The sequence below is a fragment of the Falco punctatus genome (assembly GCF_963210335.1).
Source record: "Falco punctatus genome assembly, chromosome: 18".
Classification (NCBI taxonomy): Eukaryota; Metazoa; Chordata; class Aves; order Falconiformes; family Falconidae; genus Falco; species Falco punctatus.
Window position 1 is genome coordinate 6,090,964 of NC_137598.1, and position 21,335 is coordinate 6,112,298.

Sequence of the window (21,335 nt, forward strand, 5' to 3'; positions counted from 1 at the left end):
CCCCAACTGTATCTCCACCCTCCTCTTCTCTACTTTTAGCACCCACCTTTCCAGCACAAAGCCTCTGTCCCCCTGAAGCACAATGCTGTCATTTACTGCGACACAGAGAGGCTGCAGGGTAAGCATGACCGTGTACCAGACCAGTAGCAGTGTTTGTTCTGCACTAATGTGAGCGGTATTTTGATCCAACTGTGCAATGTAACCCTGTGGAAGAGCTAATTCTCCTGCTGGCATGCATTCCTACTCCTGGATACAAACACCTCATAGGATGAAGCCTAACGTATCCACCTGCGAGTGAGTGGTATGGCTTCCCACTGTGCTGAGGTACAAAAAGCAAGCCAGCCAGATACCAAGGAAGACTCTAGCCTCAGAGACACCTTCATAATTCTCTACACTGACAACAGCACCAACAGGCTGAGAGCACCATCCACCATGCTTAGCCTTGAACATGGACAGACTAAACTTTTAGGATAAGGGGGACAAACAGATACACATGATGGATACGTTAAGGCATCACAGTGTAACAGATTGACACTATCTCACTCCATCCCTTCCTTGGGATCAGGACCTCTCTGGAGATCCTCACTTAGGATATTCCCTCCCGGCTCAAGACCTCTCTGGGTAACAGTGTAACACTGACTCAAGGCTCCTTCCTCAGCATCCTCAGTTATCGCCCAACAGGGACCACAATGACAGGGACATATGGCACTCACACCAACTGTCACCCCATCAACCCACTTACGGGTACTGCTGCATCATGCTGAGCATTCACTGTCTTCAGCCCCACTCTGCCAAGGGCGGATGTGCCTTAGCACTAATTGCTCCTCCAAGGTGAGCCTGGGAAATTTCCAAAGTCAGTTCAACAAGCACTGGGGCTCAGTTTGCTATTTATAGTTTGACAGCTAGGACAATGCCACCCAATCATAGTAGCTTCGCTTGCTCTGGCTAAACTCAAACCCAAATGACTAAATCCTGTACAACATAGAGCAGTCTTAGAGCTGCCTAAATTCAGCATGCATTCATTCAGTGTTAGCAACTGCTGCTATATCTGGAAGACAGTTTCAAGTGAAGATGGAGCTCTCCAAGGCAGAGAAGGAAAACAAATCTTTTGCCTACACTCTGCAAGCCAGCACTGCTCTCCTAAACTTCCTTGGCTCAGCTTAAGACGACCCAAGCTTTTCTGCTAAAAAGTTAATGTTAGTAACTGGCACTGAATCCCACCAGCCCCTAAACACCTCCTGAACTCTACACCTCCTTGAAAGCCTCATGAGATCATCACATCATACAGCAAATGTACCAACTCAGACCTTCTCTGAGTGACAAAATTGTCCCTAACATACTCCAGGCCCAGCCCTGCTCTTCGGGGAAGGCAGTTCAGCAGAGCAGCCCATATACATCCAAAGAGATGGAAGCAGGGTGACCAGAAACAAACCACATACACTAAGGCATCAGTGAAGGCAGGAAAACATTACAGCCATTCGGTAAGGCTGTAAGCAGCAGGGGTTTCTGCAGTATTTTTAGGACAGTCAGAGCGGCAGAGGAGAGAGGGGGCTTGCCAGCCAGAAGCCAAACCACGCATGGCTCTCAAAGCCTCGGTCACAGACAGCTGCTCAAGTCTGACACCAGCCCACCCTGCTGCAACCAGCCTGTTTGAACTCGGCAAGGCCAGGACACGCTCCTCCAGCCATCTGTCATCTCCCCATTTTACTAAAGACACAAAAGTCAGCAAAGAAACTGCAAATAGGAAGCCAGCAAATCCTGAACTGGGGAAGGATGCATTCCTGCCTTCAGGGAGCATAGCAAGGTAATGAGGCATAGACACTGGGAAGCACTCTGTAGCTTGCAGGACTGACTCACCTACCCATCCTGTGCTGTTCCGTTCCTCTGTAGCAGAGAGCAGCTACAGGGCTGGATGGAAACCAAAAGGTAATAAATCAGATCCGAAAAACTAAGGTCTCGACGTTTGAACCAGAGATTGAATAGAAGATTCGCACACCTCCCCTGTGAGAGTCAGGCAACAGGGCAGAAGGAGCTGCCTTGTTTTGGAGTATTGCCAACACATGCATTTGGGTTTTTTCCCTCCCCAAAGTCCCAGCTGTTAAATAAATGATCACAGGATTTCCCAGACCCTCTTAAAAAGCACGTATACCATTGCGAACAGGAAAAAGCCCGAAAATCTGAGCCACAGACTCCAAATATGCAACATCTCCTTACTACTGACATTTTCAAATCTCATTTTTCTTTCAACAGTTTCTGAATGGTTAAGGTTTTGCAGCACTGGCTTTCAGCTTCCCAAGAGTTGTTCCTATCCCAGTGCCCCATGGTGGAAGAACTGTTCGGCTTAAGCCATGTATCCCAAAGCCATTGGTGTGGCCACTCACACCCCTAGAGCCACCTCAAAAGACTTGAAGCAGCCACCCTCCACTCCTAGCACCAGGTATAACCGGGGTCTTTACTCCAATCCACAGCCCACTGAAGTGTGAACACAGAAACCAGGGCCACAGTTGGGACAGCCACGCTCCAGCCACCGCAGGCCTGAATTCCCCATCTCTGCCAGAGGCACAACACAAATCCAGAGCCAGAAATCTCAGGAGGACATGAAGTTTAACACTTTGCTAACCAGATATAACACTGTGTTGCACTGAAATACCTCTACCGGATCAGAACTGCACTGGACAGCATCCAGCACCCACCCAAAGCATGAGTCTCTCCCTGCCCTGGGGAGGTTCCTGTCCTAGCTCCTGTAGGATGCAACAAAGCCATTTAATAAACTGCAGGAATAAAACCACACTCACATGCCCCCACCTACACTCACCTCCATCCTCCTGCTATGCTGTTCCAGGATGAGATACACACTTGCACAGAGCAGCTCTAACATTGTGACTTGTCCGTTGCCAAATGACACATCCAAAAGGTTTAGAAGCATGTTCAGGACAGATCTAACTTCATTATTGTCCCATGCACTTATGCCTGCTGAGCTTCCAGCCTCACTGCAAGCACTTTTGCTGCCATTTTCATGCTCCCACTTCCTGCTCACATCAGGCAGCTGAGTAGGAAGTGCTGAAATCCTCTGATTCTCACTGCAAACCAGGAAGCACTGGAGATCTCCTGAGAAAGGCTGTGATTTCCAGGCTGAAATCCTCTGCAAACATCTGGTCAGAGGCATTGCATCCGGACCCTCAGAGAGCGGGGCCCATCCTCCCCATCCTTCCAGACTGTGCTCCTTTGACCGTCTGCTAGAACACAGGGCAGAAACCACTTACAGATCATCCAGTTGGGCAAAAAACTATTGCACAGTCCAAATCCTCAGCCATTAACTTCCCTTCCTCTCCCATGACAAGTGACACCTTGTCTCTCCTGCACACTTGCCACTGAGCCAAGTCCAGCACATCACAACAGCCCCTCTGCAGGAGGCTCCCAACATCCCGTTACTCAGCAGAGCCTCATAACGTGCCCAAACCCTGAATAATACCTTTACCATGGAAAAAGGTGTGGGAAGAACTGCTTTTTGGGAGCCTGAGGATTGCCAGCAAAGGGCAAATCTTGGCTAATTCACAGATCTGTGGGCTGCATCGGCTCGTATGCTCAGTCCCCAGACAGATCGAGGCTACTTGGGGTATCGACAGCTCTTTTCCCAGTACAGCTACTTACATCCTTTGTCAACAAGGTATTCAGAGAGAGATACCATTTCAGTAAATACACCCAAGGAAGACACAACCCAGCAGAGCTGTTAGTGCTGTCACTCCTCTGCCCCTGAAGCCTCGCTCCCTGCAAGCGGCAGCTAGCCTTCAGAAGGGAAAGGCAACAGGATTAGAACAAAAATGTTCCAGCAAACAACAGGCTCAGGTTTACCATACTGAAACACCTGATCTGGAAGGTGGCCGCAGGTCTGCAGACCTCATTCAACCAACGAGTCAGGGACTCCTGAGCCTGAAGACTCTCCCTCGGCTCTGGCAGCTTGTCCAGGCTTACACCAGCAGCCACACGTGTGCATTTGCATGTGACACAGTCTCCTACCGGGATGGATCAACTGCTCTTGAAGGCACAATCACCCGATGCATCCCCAGGCACTGACCCAGGCTCTCCATGGCTGCCAGGGTCATCTGTGTGCTGGGCTGTCCGATGCTTCCTTGCCCGGAGCCTGGCACGCCAGACGCACTCCAACACCAGGGGTGACAGCACCGCCAGCAACCCTCCTGTGACACCGGGTGCTGCACCACCCCCAGCCCAGCCCTGGCTGGAGGCTGCAGACCCTGAGGCGGTCACCGCAGGGGTCCAACACCCCCAAGGAGTGAGACCCCTTGGATTCACACCGGGCAGCTCCTCGCTGTGGAGGGGGCTCATCAACCCCAGCGCAACACAGGGCCCGGCTTCACGGCACCCCTTCCAAGAAGCCTGCCAGGGCACCCCAGCGGTGAAAGGCCTGGGGCGGTGGGCAAGCACGGCCCTTCAGGGGGCCTGGCCAGGGGCAGGCATCGCCCCGCGGGGCTGTGAGGGAAACGGCGCCAGGCCTCGCCCAGGGGAGGCCTCTCCCGCATGGGGACGGGGTCTCGGCCCCGGAGAGGCCTCCGCCCCCCCCGGTGACGGACCCGCGCCCGCCGCGGCGGAAACATCCCCGCCTGGCCGGTGCCTACCTTGGGCTGGGCCGGGCTGAGGCCTGCGGCGGGTACAAAGGCGAGGCCAGCGCGTCCGCGGGCTCAGGCGGCGGCGGGGCGGGGGGCGGCCCCCGGCCGGGCCGCGCAGGGCGGCGAGGCGCGGGGCTCCATGGGCTGGGCGGCGGGCACGGGGCTCCGTTGCCGGCTCTACTCCACCTGCCCCGCCGCCACCGCCCCGGAACCGGGCGGGGAGGAGCAGCGCGGCCCGGCGCGGCCCGGCCCACGGTGCGTTGTCTGCGGGCGGTGCCGCCCCGCGGCCAATGGCGCCGCCGCCGCCGGGCCGGGCCCGGCCGAGCCGCGCCCGCCGCCGGCATCCTCCCCGGGACCGTGCAGCTGCGAAGTGGAGCGCAGGCACTCGCCTGCGTTCAAAGATTTAGGACCGGCCGGGGGGGTTCAAGCACTTGGACCAAGCCCAAGTTGCGCCAATGGAGGTTTAGGCTGGCCGTTAGGAAAAAATTCTGCACTAAAAAGGTGGTCGAGCCTTGGAACAGGCTGCCTGCGGAGGTGGTGGAGTCACCATCCCTGGAAGTGTTCAAAAAACGCGTGGATCTGGCACTGAGCAACGTGGTTTAGTGATGGACCTGGCAGCCCTGGGTTAACGGTTGGACTCGATGGTCTTAAAGGTCTTTTCCAACCTGAATGATTCTAACCTGGGATCCTGCACCTGGGACCAGCCTGGGACTCCTGCACTTCAGGGAGAACCGGAATTCACCCACCTGAGCCAAAATGGGGCTCCTTGAGCTAAAACAGGGCTCCTTGAACTGTCCTTATGGGCATGCAGAGCCCCTCAGCCTTGGGCCTAAGCCAGGTGCTGCTGCTCATCATGGCACTCTGTGGTGCCTGGCCACTGCCACTCGTCGTGGCTCTGTGGGATGCTCTGTGGTTCTCAGCTGCTGTGTGTTCCCACAGCCATGCATACACGCACAGGCTTCCCAGTGCTCCTCCTGCAGTGCCTGGTGCACACACATGCATGAGGTGGCAAGCTGATGCAGGCCAAACAGAAAAGCATCGTACACACTACAAGGCACAGCAGTGCAGAGTCCCAGCGATAGCTCGATGGGACATAAAACCCACCAGCAAAGTACCTAAAAGCATTTGCAAGTGGCAGCTTTAGCTGCTGGGGCTGCTGCCTTTGGAGCAGTGCTCTGTCTGAGCTGTGTTCTGCTTGGACACGTGATGCCATGTTTGGTTTACATTCTTCCTTCAAATGGAGACTATTTCAGTTCTATCTTAACATTTTTTAACTCCATAGAAAAGTCACACAGTAAGGTGCTCGCTGAATTTAACCCCTGGGGGGTTCAAAGGCTCCTCCTTGCCAACCATACTGTCTTCGGTCCTACCAAACCAATCTTACTGAGATCAGTGAGCCACAGAGAAACTTTGCTACAGCTTATATATCCCAGCCACAGAAAATGTAAGGCTCAGGCTGGTTGCATGCAGGAACTTAAGAAACTCACCTGTTGCAGCAACAGCTCTTTGGTAAGAAGCTCTGCTGTTACTACAGCTTTTTACCTTGCTTCCCAAACCTTGCCACCTCAGGCAGGGTGATGCTCTTTGCTAAAGAGAGTTCAGTACAATTCACAGACATTTAAAAAGGACAAACCAGGAATTACACATTTAAAATTTCTCGCAGCTGGACCCTGAGCCCACACTTATTTGCTTAATTAAGTTTTGGAAAAGACTCTTCCACCACAGATTTACTTACATAATCTGAAATCCAGCAGAGTCTGCAGTGAGAGCTGTATGGCAGCACAGAGGACCCAAAGCTGAAAACGCAGGGCTGTCTCTGCGAGATTGGTGCCGTTTCCTGCCGTTGGGACTCGGTCACCAGTGACAAGTCCTTTCAAGTGGCCACATCAGTTGGATTTGATACATCCGGCTGGTAAAAATAAGAGTGGCTCCAGAAAGATATGGGATGTGCAAGCAGGAAAGAGACATGAAGCTTTCCATCCTTTTCTACTGCTATTTATATTAGTCTTAAGTGTATTCTCTTTGAAAACTAAATGCTATTAATCCAGAATATTACACAGATCGCAGTCTGCCTTAAACCTAAGGAGCATAGCAGCTCTTTAATTGAAGTTGAGTTAAACATTCCTTTTCAGAGCAGTATTTTCAGGTGCTTTAAAATCCACATGAATATTTAGGTTGTCTTTCAATCATCCAGCATGTAGCATCCTGGCTTTTTGACACTCTGGTCAGGCTCAGTACCTCCCATTCCTACATCCCATTGGGACTGGGTGATGTTTTCTTTTCAAAACAACAGTTCTACAGCAACCCTGGGACAGGCGAATGCCTCGGGAGTTGGAGTGCTGGTGGGAAGGGACTTCTGGAAGCTCCACTCCAGCTTCCTGCTCAGAGCAGAACCCTCCTCACCACCACAGCAGGGTGGTCATGGATTTGCTTCACTCAGGCTGGTTGTCTCCGAGGATGGAGATGTTCCACCTCTCTGCATGCCCACACCAGGGCTGTGAAACATCTCCACTTGTCTAGCCTGTGCCAGCCAGCCGCAGACAGTCCCAGATGCTTTTTGTTGTAACATGCAGCACCACTGGGAATAGGCTGACTCTGCCATCTTGTACTTGCCCTCAGGTTGTAGTAGGCTGTGGTTAGACCTCTCCTTCATCTCCTCTTCCGCATCCTAAAACACAGTAGCTCCCCTCACCTCTCCCTCTAGCCTGCTTATTCTTGACCCTGAGCATCTCAGCAGCTGTACTGCAAATACAGTAACTGGTAGAGCAAGACCCAAACCTCAGGTTACTCACCCATGGGAGCACCCTCATCTCCAGGAGAAGGGACCCAAATTGTCTCATACTCAATAAATAAGTTATTATATAGAGCAGACCTGCTTCAACAGGAGGGATCGTGAGCAGCTTGTTCCAGTAATCCCTCAGCTGAGTGGTTAGAGGGACCCAGGGCAAGTGGGAAAATACAATTCAAATCCTTGTTGCTAGAAGCCAAATTTGACCCTGAGTCCCGTCCCGTCCCCCCATCCCCATCCTGGGAAGCCAAGCCACCCTATCCAAGCCACCAAACTGCTGAGAAAAGGGGCAGTAAATACGCTGGCAGAAGGCCCTAACCTGAGGAGAGCTTTGCAAACCCAACTGGATAGGCACTTCTGCATAGCCCTAAGTAAAACTCCTAAATAGCGTAAAATTGCAGGCTTAAGACAAACCTTTCTCCTGCATGTTTCCCAGTGACTCGTGCTGCTGTCGGGGCTCTCCCATCATCCTGCTGCAGGAGCTCACCCACAGGCCCTCTTGGGGATATTGGGGCTGGGTGGGGGCAGTTCTCGTTGCAGCCAGACACAATGGGATAGGAAGGAATGAGCTGAGGGCAGGACAGCGGGAGCATCCCCATGCGGGACATGGTGGGGACCTAGCACCTCAAAGGAAATGAGACAAATTCAGAGCAAATGAGCTGGTGCTCAGGGGCTTCAAAACCCATTCAGAGGCACAGCAGTATCACCCAAGATTTCCTTGCTAACCACGGGGTGAACAGCCTGTGATGGCAGTTATTTGGCCACAGCTCTTCTGTAAGAGAACAGCTGCATTTCCAGGAAATCCAAAGTGTGGGGATTCTCTGACCACAGAATTACACTTCTCTTTTCCAAAGAAGAAATCACTTCAGATGCAGAGCAAAGTTCTGCCTCATCCCAGAGCGAGACCTGGAGGAGCAGCTGCTCAGCTGCAGCACCCTGTGTCTTCAGAGGTCAATTAGTGCGTATGTAGCAAGATAAACATTGAAACACCGGTAGGCAGTGGCTGTGTTTTTGCTGAGCTATTTTGCTCACTCTTACGATACCAGATCAAATATAGGAAGTTACACATCAAGCATGCATGCATGCATGCATGCACACAGGCTGACACACAGTTGTAAGCCCCAGTTGCCAAGCAGTTTATTTTCAGCACTCCGTGAAGCTTCAAACTGCAGCCACTCCTGGTGCCTCTCACCTTTGGGGCTTTCTCCTACCCTTTTATTTATGCCAGTTTTCTTCCAGATTGGCCTTTCATTTCCAAACTCTCAAAACCTCATTGATTCGCAGTTTCATCTTGAAAATGCTTGGCAAAAGCTCGTCTGAGGACATGCATGACCCTCAGACAACACCTATGGACTGATAGCAGTTCAGTCTATAGCCAGGATAGAGGGAAGGGACAAGGGCTTTTTTAATAACTCATAATTACAGAGGTTACATTTAGTGCCTCTCCATTTTGGAAAATAACACTGGAACAGAAGTGCTGGACATTAAAGGTGGTTGTAAATGAGTCCCAAACTCAAGCTGGGGGAGATAATAGGGAAACCTCAGCATCGGTGCCGTAGAAGAAGCTGACTGGTGGGGGAAGCATTGACATCCTTGATTTCATGAGCTGCAAAAGCACTGGCCATTTCCCAGGCTGGCAGAGAAGCCAGCACGTGCTGGGGGCTGCTTGGAGGCTCAGACCCCTGCTGGGAAGGGGGTCTACATATGCCCCAGCATGGGCTGTGCTTTGGGACCGCGTGAGGACCATGCCACAAAGCAAAGCGGTGACAAGAATGACACAATGAGTTGCAAAGCCTCTCTGGATGCATGAGCAGTGGGAAACCAGAAATATGGGATAGGTGAGCTGCCTTGAACCCGCTGCTGAGCACCAAGGGGGCTCCCAGGGCTGCGAGGGCTTGCCCGAGCACCACCTGCCCGACCAGGGGGTCCACACTTCAAGCCCACTCTGTCCTCACCTACTCAGTGGAACCAGCCAAAAGTGTGATTAGTGGGGACCATTCTCTATGGTTTATGTTGGGCAGCAGCAGGAAAAAGGGTTTCATCCTCCCCATCTTGCTCTTTCTCCTGTTCATTGCCCTAGATTCATTTAAATTCATCCTTCAAAAAGGCTCAAACACATTGGGAAGGGCAAGCTGGGGGCTGGTCCTCCAGACCTCAGCCAGCGCCTTCATTCCTGCACATTGCTCCCCATTCCAGCATAACCCATGGGAATCTACCTCAGGGCATCCTGGAGAAAGCTGCTGTTTTTCTCTTACAAAATAACAGCTCAAATAACAGGTCAGATTTGGGGTGGGCTGGAAAACTGGAGTTTTTCTGGTCTCTGTATTCAGCTTTGAAATTTGTGATTTTTTTTCCACATTCATGTTTTGAAAAGAACCACCCTGGCTTCTCCTCTTACGACCCCATGCAAAAATTACCTGCACACAAAGAGCAAAATCTACCTCCAACAGCAAAAAGATCCCACCAAGACCTTCCTCCATCCAGGTGGCCAGAGCTGAAACTGTAATTAATAGGAAATTGAGCCAGCAGGCAGCCTTGGAGCATGGGGTCAATCGAGATCATTCAACCAAGATAATTTTGGAAGCACAGGCAGTATTTTTAGCCTGGAAAGCAAGGCATTGCTTCCCTTTCTTGGGTCTCTCCTCCCTTACAGACCATTGCTAGCAAAGCTGGGGCTCTGCTGTGGCCAGGCAGGGGGACATGTGCAGAACCCGTTGCTGGTTGTGGAAGAAGTGTGCTATTTTGATCTGCAGAGATGAATGTGCTTCACCCCCACAAGTTGTGCAGCAGAGTGCCAGCGAAGGAGACAAAGGCACTCAAGGCTGCCTGGGCTCATCTGAGCTCCCCAGCAGCTGGCCCATGGCAAGCAGGGAGGATTCCTGCAGCATCCCCATGCAGGCTCAGCCTCAACGCTTGGGATGGAGGAGAGCCAGGAGAAGGTCTTGGTCTGCTTGGGAGGGAAAGGGTGGTGGGAAACAGTAGTGGTTCCCTACCAAAGCCTTTGCTGAGCAGCCAGGTGTGCTTCTTTAGTTCCCACCCATCACACCATGCTCTCAAGTCATGCAGCAAGCCAGAGAGCTGGAGAACATGAATGTAAGGCTGGAAATGTCTCTAGGGCTGGGGGTTCACTCTTGACCTCCTAAATGGCAGGAGCCGCAAGGCTGGGCATATGCCTGGGGAAGACCTGTGCATGGGGGGAACGGGCAGCATGCTCAGCAGCTCTCTCAGCCTCCATCCCCCATCCAGGGGCATCTCAGAGACCCCCAGCCACTGCCTCCTGCCTGCCTGAGCTCAGAACCACTGCACTCCCCTTTCCACATCTGCTGCCTGCAGCCTCTCTGCCCACTGTAAGCAGGAATGTCTGGAACAGCAAGAGGCCACACAGGTGGTGGCTGCAGCAGGTGAGGAGTGACTGTGGTTTTGATCAGGCAAGAGCAACGCTCCCTGGAGGAGAGCATCCTCTGATGTGCGCACAGCTGCCTGGCCCGCCCTGCTTTATGGAGCCACACTGGGAACCTGGGCTGCAGCCAAATTTCTCCTGACATGGGGCTGTCCTAACTGGAGCCCTGGGAAGAGAAAGCTGCCTGGTATGTCCACTGTGGTGTGTAGAGGTGATTGGGTGAACACCTGGCTGTTGCTGGCATCAGGAGGGCTGTGTTCGAGCATAGGGGTCCTGCTGATCACAGGGAAAAACCTGGTAAAATTTGGGAACAGCAGCCAGCAGTCCCCCGCCAGGACTGACTGCATCCCCTGGCTCCATAATTACCTGAGCAAAACAAGGGCTGCATGAACATGAGAGGGGAGTGCACAGAGCTGCAGGTGGGACCCACAGCCTCAGTGGCAGCCCAGCACCCTCCACCCTGGCTTTGTGCTGATTTGCATCCTCCTCCCTCCATCCACACACTCTCCATCCCAAACACACAGCTTGTCCACCTGCCTGCCCTGCAACCACAAAGCTCTGCTCTTGCTAGGTCTGGTCCTGGGCTGCGCATGGCCTGGACCTCCCAGGTCACTTACAGACCTCACAAAATATGAAAAAAAAAAAAAAAAAAAGGTTTATCCTGCTTTCCAGGAGAAAATGGGGTTGCGCTTGCTTTGGATGTATTTTGGCCTCCCTGGGCTGCAGCTGGAACTCAGTCTGGCAGTAGGATGCTTTAGCCTCATCATAAGATGCTGAAAATTACTGTTTGCTCTCACTCAGTAACTGCAGATGTCCTGTTAATGCTCTAGCACATGGCATCTGCTCCAAGCATGCCCTTATCTTCCACCTACAGACCAAAGCAGGGACATTACCCACCTCACTGGGTGAGTGGTGGGGGAGATGAAGCTGCCTCTGCTCCCCACATCTGCACAAGCTTCATCACACCAGAGTGGGGCCACAGCTAACACAGCACCCAAGGCAGCACGTCTTGGCACTGGCAGGTTTGGAGATGCGATTGGAAGGAAATCCTGTTCTGTTTCCTCAGATCCTATACAAAAACCTCCCTCTTTCTGGCCTCAACTCCAGCCTTGTGCTGGTGACACCACAGAGTGCTGCCTGACATGGTGCTACCTGGCATCCCTCTGCAAATGGCTTGACCAAAGCAGCCTGTGGCTGCAAATGCAGCGGGGAGCCTGCTTGGTGCAACAAGCAGGGATTATAACATTCCTCTCTATCCCTACCTTTCTATCACAGACTTTCACCTTTCCCCCTATTCTGCCTTTTCTTCTCTGCTGGGGACTAAATTTGGGATGCTTGGAAGGGTTTGAGGCCAACCTGCTGAGCCTGCCAGCAGCAGTAGGACTGGCTGACCCAGCAAGCAGGTGGGCAAGTTGCTGACTTGGCCACAAGAGTGTTTGATGCCTTTTTTTATTTGCTGATGTACAATATGAGAGCAGCAACTTATGCATTGGGCAGTGCATGGCTGGGCTGGGAAGGAAGCGCCAAGCGGTGCTTTGGGTAAAAGGCACCGAGTGGTGGGCAATCGGTCGGGTCTTCAGGATGTGTCCTGGGCACTGAAGGGTTTGTGTTTCATATTTCAGGGCCTCAGCTGTACAAGTGAAGGGAAACGGGGCCAGAGCAGGGGCTGAGCAGGTCCTGGCTACACTGGGCAAGTGGTAGGCCGCTCCTGGTGCAGTTTTTGGCCCGAAGTTGCATCCTGCCTGGAAATGCTGGGCATGGCTGAATCAGCTCGGCATCAGCTACTGCTCAGCATTTAAACTCCTTGACTTTAATTCAGTAAATGTAAAACTATTCATATTTAATTGCAAAACATTGGGAGCGTGCAGACACTCTGCATACAGGAACTTGTATAATAAATAGTTTCTCTCCTCCACAGGCCCTTGTCTTGCACTGCCACCGCATACGCTGTGGAGGGTCCATCCTCTGTATGGATTCAGCTGGGCATTGGGGTCCAAGGACTATCAGAGACCTCATAGCACCTGCCAGACAGCCAAATTGGCAGAAACCCTCAAGGGGCTGCCACCAGCAGACCCATTTTCCCACAAGCCCCATCCTCTTTGCCTGTGCTTTTAACTGAACAATGACATTTGCTTGGCAGCCCTAAAGTTTGTTTTAAATAGACACTCCTTGAATAAGACCTACAAAAATACCTTCACCATCCTGCTGCAGAGCATGAAACCACAGCAAAGAGGAACCATCGACTTTTAAAAAAAAAATTATAAAAAAATCACACTTCTGCCTGCCTGTTTCAGCCTCCCGCTGTTGTTAGTGCTACCACACATTGCGCTGAGCGAAGAGCAACTGGAGGGAAGGGGCAATGCCTGCGGGTGGGTTAGCTCCAGATCTGCAGTCCCCAGGCCCAGCGCAGCTCTGTGGCCACCTTCCCTCGCTGCTCTTGTGGGGCTTTCATACAGCCCCAGGGGAGAGAAAAACATTTGTTTTAAAAACAGGAAAATGTGATTGTAAAACCACAACAATGGGCTGGGGAAGGAGCCGGAGCAGCTCCGAATTTAGCTTTCGAAACAGTTGACTAAATGTTTCTGTAGCAAACCCTGCCCTTGGCCCCACGCTGCACGCCCTCTCCCGACTCCAGGAGCACATGCAGTAACTCTGTGGCTTCATCGTTCCCCTTATAGCCGAGTGCCAAATCCGCAGCACCTCCAATTTCAGCAAGGCACAGCCCAACTTATACAGGAGTTTCTATAAACTTCTGCCTTTTTAACATAGCCTTAAAAGCAACTCCGATGTGGCAGTCACATGAAAGCCCATTGTACGTATATGTCGACCCCTATGTGCTTTTCCTTGCCTTTTTCACAGAAAGGGGTCGTCTAAGTTTATGGCAGTTTGCAAATGTCACCACCTGAGTGACTGGAAATTATTTCCCTTTAAAATGTCCAGAGGGTTTGTATCCAGATAAAGGAATAACAGCCAGCAAAACCGTGTTTTCCTAAACACCAGGAGAATGAACAAAAGCCTCTGACGTGCTCCGGGCAGTGCTCTGAGCTGCTGGGCACACTGGCATCAGAGGCTGTAACCCCCCAGTTATGGCACAACCTCCTTGACCACCGGTCCAGAGTCCACCCTGGGTCCACACTGCCAGCCTGTCTTGCACCTACAGCAAAAAATGTGTTCTCCTACCCTCAGGGTGGGTTTGGAGACCACCCAAGCATCCTGCGTTCTAAAGGTTTAAGCATGAACTTGCCCAAGGGTTAAAGCCAGCTGGAAAAGGTTCAGGGTATCACCTTTTGGGGTCCTGCCCTTCCCACCTCCCCTGGCCCCTGCCGCAAGGCTGGGGCCAGAGGGTTCCCCAGCAGAGAGGGGGTTTGGGTGGATCACAGGTCTCTGCAAGTAGCTTTTCCTCTCCAAACCTTTCAGGTGTATAAAGCAGATCTTTGACTAGGAGGGCACAAAAAAGACAGCTGCACCTCATATTAAAGCTCCTCAGAGCCTGCCTGGGCACAGGAATCATCCAAGTTTACTTAAACCTGGCAGCAACTGCTAAAAAAGAAATGGCAGCTTCTTAACCTGACCTGGGCAGTTGTGACTTTCTCATTAAGCCAGTTAGAAAAGGAAAACATTCATCTGAATCTAGCAGCTTCCCATAGGCTGGCTGATAGAAAAAACAACGGAACCGACCTAGGAGGGCAACTTTCCGTGGGCACCGTATCAGTCACACAAGTGAAAAACAACATGTGAAATCCCTGGGCAGAGCAGGTACAGTTCATCTCCAAAATAGCCCAAATGACTCATGCCCTAGAAAAGCTGTTCCCCTCTATTGACTTGAAGTGACGCTCAGGTGAAGACATCTAAAGGTAGGTGAGATGAATTCATGCCTTCAGGGAAGTCCCACTGGCAAATCTACATGCTTGGCTCCACCAAAGTCTAACACAACTCTGAAGGCACAAGGACAGACCCTGGCTTTTGGCAGGCCTTGAAGAAGGGTGGTAAAACCTCAGAGTAGGTCAGTAAAGATTCAGATTTTGTATGTCCTGCTGTGTAATGAGACACTGTATGCATCCAGGGGCAGGTTATAGGATGAATGAACTGCAATCAGAGGTATTTGCCAGGAGCAACAGTGCAATATAATTCTGCTTTTCAGTGCAGAAGGACCTTATTCAACAGCAGAGCAAGATCCACTTGGGGATAAACAGATTTCTGTGAGAAATAAAGAACATTTAAGGGATGTTATAATCCGCCCAGGGCTAAGGTACTTTCTCCATCAGTTCAATAGCTTGAATCAATACCTGCTTGCTTATTAATAAGAATGTGAAGCCCACCCAAGTGCTGCCATCCTGGGATAGGAAATACTGGGAGGCCGGATTAGGCTACAGAAGGAAGACCGGTATGTTTTAAAGCTTTGTGACAGCAACTGTGTTGTCCCCTTCCTGGACAGGATCTACCTGAACAGCCAGAGAGCTCTCTCCAGACTTAGCAAAGCAGCTGCGCCACCAGGCTAGGCAGGTCTGCAGGGGAAAGTGGATACCTGCCTTTCTATTCAAAATTGCTCAGAAAACACACAGAAATGAACAACTGTGCTAGCAAATCTTTCCATCCACCAAGCTATGACCTCAGCTCCCAGCCTTCCTGCCAAGGCTGGTGCTGATTCACCAGTGAACATGTCGGCAGCACAAACAGGCAACGTGAAACAGATTGTATAATGCTCAGAGTCTGCTGAGAGAGACACACTGAGAAAGCCAGGATCTGGACACCCTGATGGCCAGTGAGGTGCGTGGGAGAAGGACTTGCCAGCTGCTGCCAGCAGATGTGTTGAGATGTGAGAGCATAAGCAGCAAAGTTCCTACTATGGCGGGAAGAGTTGTTATAGGATCACAGCACAATTCAAGTTGGGAGGGACTTCTGGAGATCTAGTTCAACCACCTGCTTGAAACACGGACAGCTGAGATCAGAGTAGGTTGCTTGGGGCTTTGGTTTCGAAAGGCTCAAGGATGGAGCCTGCACCACCTATTCCAATGCTTGACTGTCAGCACAGGGAAAAAGTTTCTCTTCACATCCAGCCAGAACCTCTGTTATTTCAATTCATGCTCATTTCTCCTCCTGCCATGCAGCGTGATGAAGAGCCTGGCTGCAGCCACACAGCTCAGGTACCCAGAGCATCACCAACTACAACTAACACCAGGTCACTCCCTGTAGCATAACCTAATCTGAGGATCTGAAAGCATCTTCCGAAAGCAGGTCAGGTGCCTCACCCGCAGGACCCAAGGCAGACACAGTGCCACCAAGCGGACACAGACACGTGTACAGATGCCATCGCAGTTTGCTTGGAAACGTCCAGAGCTCACGGTCCACGTGGATGTGAAGTGCCTGATCCAAAATTAATTTGGTGAGGCAAATAAACCCAGTGGCTCCTGACAGCCTGGAGCTGCTTTCACTCAACGAGTCCACCTTCTGAAGTCAGTCTGGCACCAGCTCTCCTCCTCTTCTCCCCCCAGCCCCACAGATCTGACAGCAAAACTTTTGTCAATGCCTCAGCACCTCCGAAAGCCACAGAGAAGCCCAAATTGGCTTCTGACAATTGCTGAACGAGCACGTTCAGAGTGCTAAAGATGACAACCAAAGCAGCAAATATACTAAGTTGTGAGGATGAAAATGTCTAAAACCCCTGGGCAAGGATATGCCCAAAGGCTGCTGAGCAACCATCTCCTACCCACAGCTTGGCCAGTCCTGGTGGTTTCTGCTTTTAACTCGCCCAAAAGTCTCTTGTGAGGGAGACTATTGAGAAGAACAGCTCAGGCTGGTCAACACAGCACTGCTGGTGAGCCTCCTGCATCACAAGCTCCCCAGGGCCACCACGAGTGGGGCTGAGATGGCAGCCACACCAGCAAGCAGCCTTGCTGCAGAAGTGGCCAGACTTCCAAGTGAAGGGGAGTTTTGGTCTCAGGCCGAGGTCATGTTCCCATTTCGTGCTTGGCAGTGCTGCTGACAGCCTTTCCATGGTCCCCCAGCCCTCTGGGAGCCATGGCAGACAGACCAGGGCTGCTGGGGACTCCCCAGCCAGCTCATAGCCTGCTCCAGGCTGCCTCCTCTGCTCAGCCCTCCCTTCTTCCAGGACAAGTCCATGTCACTGCTGTCCCGAAGGAGACATTCTCTGCTGTGACATTGCTCAAAGCTGCTTCCAGCACTGGTAGAAAGTGAGTGCAAAGGGAAAACCTGTGAGTGTGGGGACATCCCTTATGGCTTGGGTTTCCTCCTGGAGCTGGGACATGGGCCAGCCATGGTAGGAACAGGAAGGATTTCTGGGTGCAACGACACAAAGTGCTCTGAAGGTGCCAGTAAAACCCCCTTGTGATGGCATAGGATGGAGGCAGATGCTACCAGAGCCAAGGAGTGCAAGCTGGGATGTATAGATGAGCATCCTAGCACTGCTCATACCACAGGTCACAGAAATCCCAAGAGAGTGAGGGGACAACCCAAGACACAAATGTCCCCCAGCCAGGGTGGTGGCAGGGAGGGTGGCCAAGAGATGGCCAAGGCTGCTCCGCAGCAGATGGCAGGGACCCAAACCTGCCTCTGGCCAGCTCCCTTCCTCTCAGAGAGTTTCCAGGACAGACTTTAACACCTTGCTGGCCAAGCCATTGCTTTGGTTGTGGTTGATGACATCTTTGAAATGGAGCTAATAATGCTGATGGGTTTTTATCTTACAAGGGAGGTAAAATAAAGTTCGAGGGAGGAGGCTGTGGGAGAAGCATCACAGCCAGATGCCTATGAATTTTTCTTGGGACAGACAACAGCTGGATCCCACCAAAAAGCTCCTCATCATTCACACCAGCCTCTTCAAGGGCCACCCTCCTTTACGGGACAAAACAGTAAGGTGTCAGCCCAGCTTGGAGTTACTCACCTTGGCAGCAGCTCCTGGGTTGCCTACGCACTCTTCCCACTGCTGCTGCCCACACCCTGACCACTTTGTAGCCTCTTCAGCTTTGACTCAGGGTCTGTTTCCACTCCACCTCCTCTTGGAGAAGTGAAGGTTTCTCTTCCTCTCCTATAGAGCTATCCCAAAAACAAGGAGCAGAAAATCCTTCCCATGCAGGCTCCCATTTCCAAAACACCCCCTGGATTTTCTCTCCTGACCTTCTCCACTGCAGTTGTTCATATCCACAATGGATATGAACTTTTCCAATAGAGCTATTTTTAAAACCCAATGCTTATACAATGAAGCTATCTAGTCTGAGGTTTCACTGAGCAACGTTTCAGCACATGAAAAGGTCCCCGTTTCATGGGTCCTGCCCTCGTGTGAGCTGTGAACACGATGCTTGACAAGTTTTAAGGCTTTCTTTTAATAACTGTAACCTCATCATCCCCATGACCGTGTGATTACTCATCCTTCAGATTCAAAGTAATCGGCTGGAAATCATCCTGTTTTGGTATAAAAAAAAACCAAACAAAAACCCCAGCCAAACAACAATAAAAAAAAAACCAGACATGTGGCTCATTCTTTGCCATTGCTACAGGGTTTGGTTCTGCCTGCCATTGCAGGGTGAGGAGCTGGGTTCGCCATTGGGGCTTTTTCTAAACACCAAGAGAAATTTATCTAAAACCATCATATCCTTATTTCTCAGGAAACACTGAGAAAGACCAGGTGAACATGGTCTGGGCATAAAGTTCTGAAATTGCTGCCAAAGGAGATTTTATTTGTCAAATCTGTATCTTTCCATGTTTTCTTTGCCCAATGTCAGCTCAAGCTCTAAGCTCATGCTTCAGCCCTACAAGGGCATTCTCTGACACATAGGATATCAGCCCATCAAGAAACAGTAAAAGAGGCTTTTTACCCTTTTCATCCTACCAGTAGGGATCCTTCAGGTTTTTGATAAAGAGCTCACAAACACCCATGGTAAGAATGAACCCATCTGTGTCATCTAAGCCTTAACCGCCAGGCTTCCTGACTTCACTTCTATTAAATAAAGTGGTTTTAATAACGTTGAGTACCACAACCTAGCCACTGTGCATGGCTGTGCCTTCAATAGATCCGCAAATTGACCTTCTTCAGCATGCAGAATAGGTAAATTCTCTTTTTTTAGGTATTTTCACTCATTGTCATCAGTTGATGGTATTTGCAGTTTTCCTCCCTGTGAGGAAGCAGCTCTGCCACGGGTGCCTGCCCTCTCTCCTGCTGTGTGAAGCCTTCCTGGCTGCTTCTTATCAACAACCTATTTGCATCACAGTCCCATCTCTGGAGTTTTTACCTTTTTCCTCATTTTTCTCATCTTGGGCTGTCACAGACCAGTCGCTCAGTGACACTGCCTCAGTTCCTCACCAAAGCCCAAGACCCAGCATGGTCCTTCTTGTTCCCACTCAGAATTTTACGGCTTGAATCAAGACACCTGCCCAAGATTTCTTCCCACAAGTTCTCACCTTTGGTCCCCGTTATGGGCTGGCCATGAACTACAGTTCACAAGTCCTCCAAAATTGCCTGTTGGATGCAGCACAATCAAAACAGTTATAAATGCTGCATGAGAGCCTCTTTACTTTGTTACCTGAAAATAGTATTCTTCAAGTTTCAGTCCTTCTAGGACTGCATTGTTATCCAAGGGCTTGCACCAGCATCTGAGAACTCAAGTACAGCCTTAAAAAAAAACCTTATGACCTCTAACACAGAAAGATTTTTAAGCAGCTGTCTTTTGCTTATTTTGTCCCCTGCAGCGCTCCTTGAAGTCTTCAATTACCCTGGAGCATCCTCAGCAGCTTGCAGAACTTTGGCACTTGCCTTGCAAACATCTCTAGCTGCTTTCCTCACTGAGTTCCTTCCCTCTCTCCTGCAAAGAATCATTTGGCCTCAGTGTTGCAGATAGGGAACAAAGGCAATCCCAAACCAGAGCTCATAACTGATGAAGCTTCAATACAAGAGGAAAGCAACAGGGGAAAGAGTGGATGAAAGAGAGGGTCTGCTGAAACTTTCTCCTGCTCCTTGCTAAGCAACTGTAACTGACTCTGATTTGCACCAATGGTTGACCATGATCAGGTGGTGTCTCCGGCTGGAAAGAACAGCCCTGAAGCTTCTTGCTTGGCCTGGAAGTAATTGTAGAAACCCTGGGATCGAAAGCTTTCCTGCTGCATGAGGTCTACAAAGTTCCTCCAGTTTCTTTCCACTTCTCAACACATCCCATCATGTGTAGGGGTCAATTTTCTGTAGTGCTGTGTGTCCCCACCCCACCAAGCCAGGAGACAAGGTGCTTGAAACAGAGCTGTTGTACTGCAAAGGTCAACCATCCAGAAGTCATGTTGGATGCCTAGAGATCATGAGATTTAGCTTTAAGGGTCCTGATACTTTAAAAGTGCTAGCTCTTCCAGTTTGTGTCCCTGTTTCTGAAACATCTAGGGCACCCTGCACATGTGCTCAGCTTTCTCTACAGCCCAGAAACAAAGCCAGTTGATTTTAGTTGGAAATTCCCAGGTTGGGGTGTGGGAGCATAACACCAGTTCCAGCACTTTTGAGGTAGGACAAAACTCAAGTTCTTCTATCTCAGCTTCCCTCCTAACTGTGGTGTCATGACCTGCATGTTTCTATCCTGATGCAATTTCTTAAACTGTTTACAGAAGGAGAGTAAGGAAATACTAGGGGGTGGCAAGAGAATAGAGCTGTAATACCTGTCTTGGGATGAAGAAAGTGGAGAGATGCTCCCCATGTCCTGGCTCCAGTCACTTGGTCCAGGCCAGGGCTCTGCAAGGAGAATACTGGTGTATGGAGAAACAGTTGTTAATTTAATGCAAGCAAATGCTGCAGCTAATTGTGTATGGTCATTGTTTAGCACCACAGAGCCAGAGTCTCAGGGTCGCCCATGTCCAATAAAGCCATCCATGCTGTGGGTCATATGGCAAGACAGTGTCCACAACGCAGCGCACACAGGAGTGTCTTGAGAAGCAGCAATGAGAACTTCATGCTTTGAAGGTGAAAACCTGTAACTAACTGAGCATCTAGCCTGGAAGTGGACAGCAACTCTGGTGTAAGACAACTGCAAGAGCCAGTGCTGCTTTCTACCACGTTACACCTAAGGCAATGCGTTTCTCACCTGAAAAACGGGCGCTATCCCCACCTGCTAGGAGATGGTAAACAGTTGGATTTGATGATCTCAAAGGTCTTTCCCAACTTAAATGATTCTAGAATTGTCATGTACTATATGGTGAGCAACGGATGGTGAACATGAGCAAGAGCTACCTACCCTGTCAGCCATTCCCTTCCTGGCTGATGTCCACCAAAAGATCTTCTGTATTAAGCCCTTTACTATGGCACATGCATCACAGCATCTCTCAGCTACTTAAAACACAAGAAGCTGTACCAGGTGAGGGGATGGAGATGCTGAGCTAGGGCTATCCAGGCAAGAGCAGTCAGGAATAACACAGCAGGCACCAAACAAAAATGGGTCTACCGGACTAAAAATCCCTGACTCCCTGCGTGCTCTTGGGCAGGGTATGGTCTGGGTCACAACGTGCTGGAGCTATGAACACAGCACATACCAACTGTGTT

General features: G+C 50.8%; 1 protein-coding gene across 5 annotated transcripts in view; it reads right to left on the reverse strand.

Annotated features, from left to right (window-relative positions):
- The window catches only part of HDAC7 (histone deacetylase 7), an 88,425-nt gene that overhangs the window by 50,840 nt on the left and 16,250 nt on the right, over window positions 1-21,335 (reverse strand). Inside the window, exons 1-2 of one of the 5 annotated variants that reach the window (XM_080368892.1) lie at window positions 4,635-4,775; window positions 2,816-3,236 (exon numbers count right to left, since the gene is read on the reverse strand). The exons of 1 other annotated variant lie outside the window; for it this stretch is intronic. The gene's annotated coding sequence lies outside the window, so the exon portion shown is untranslated. Of the gene's footprint in view, window positions 1-2,815; window positions 3,237-4,634; window positions 4,776-20,458; window positions 20,523-21,335 lie in introns of those variants that run through there. 3 more of the 5 variants (XM_080368893.1, XM_080368887.1, XM_080368891.1) reach the window with 3 other exon arrangements.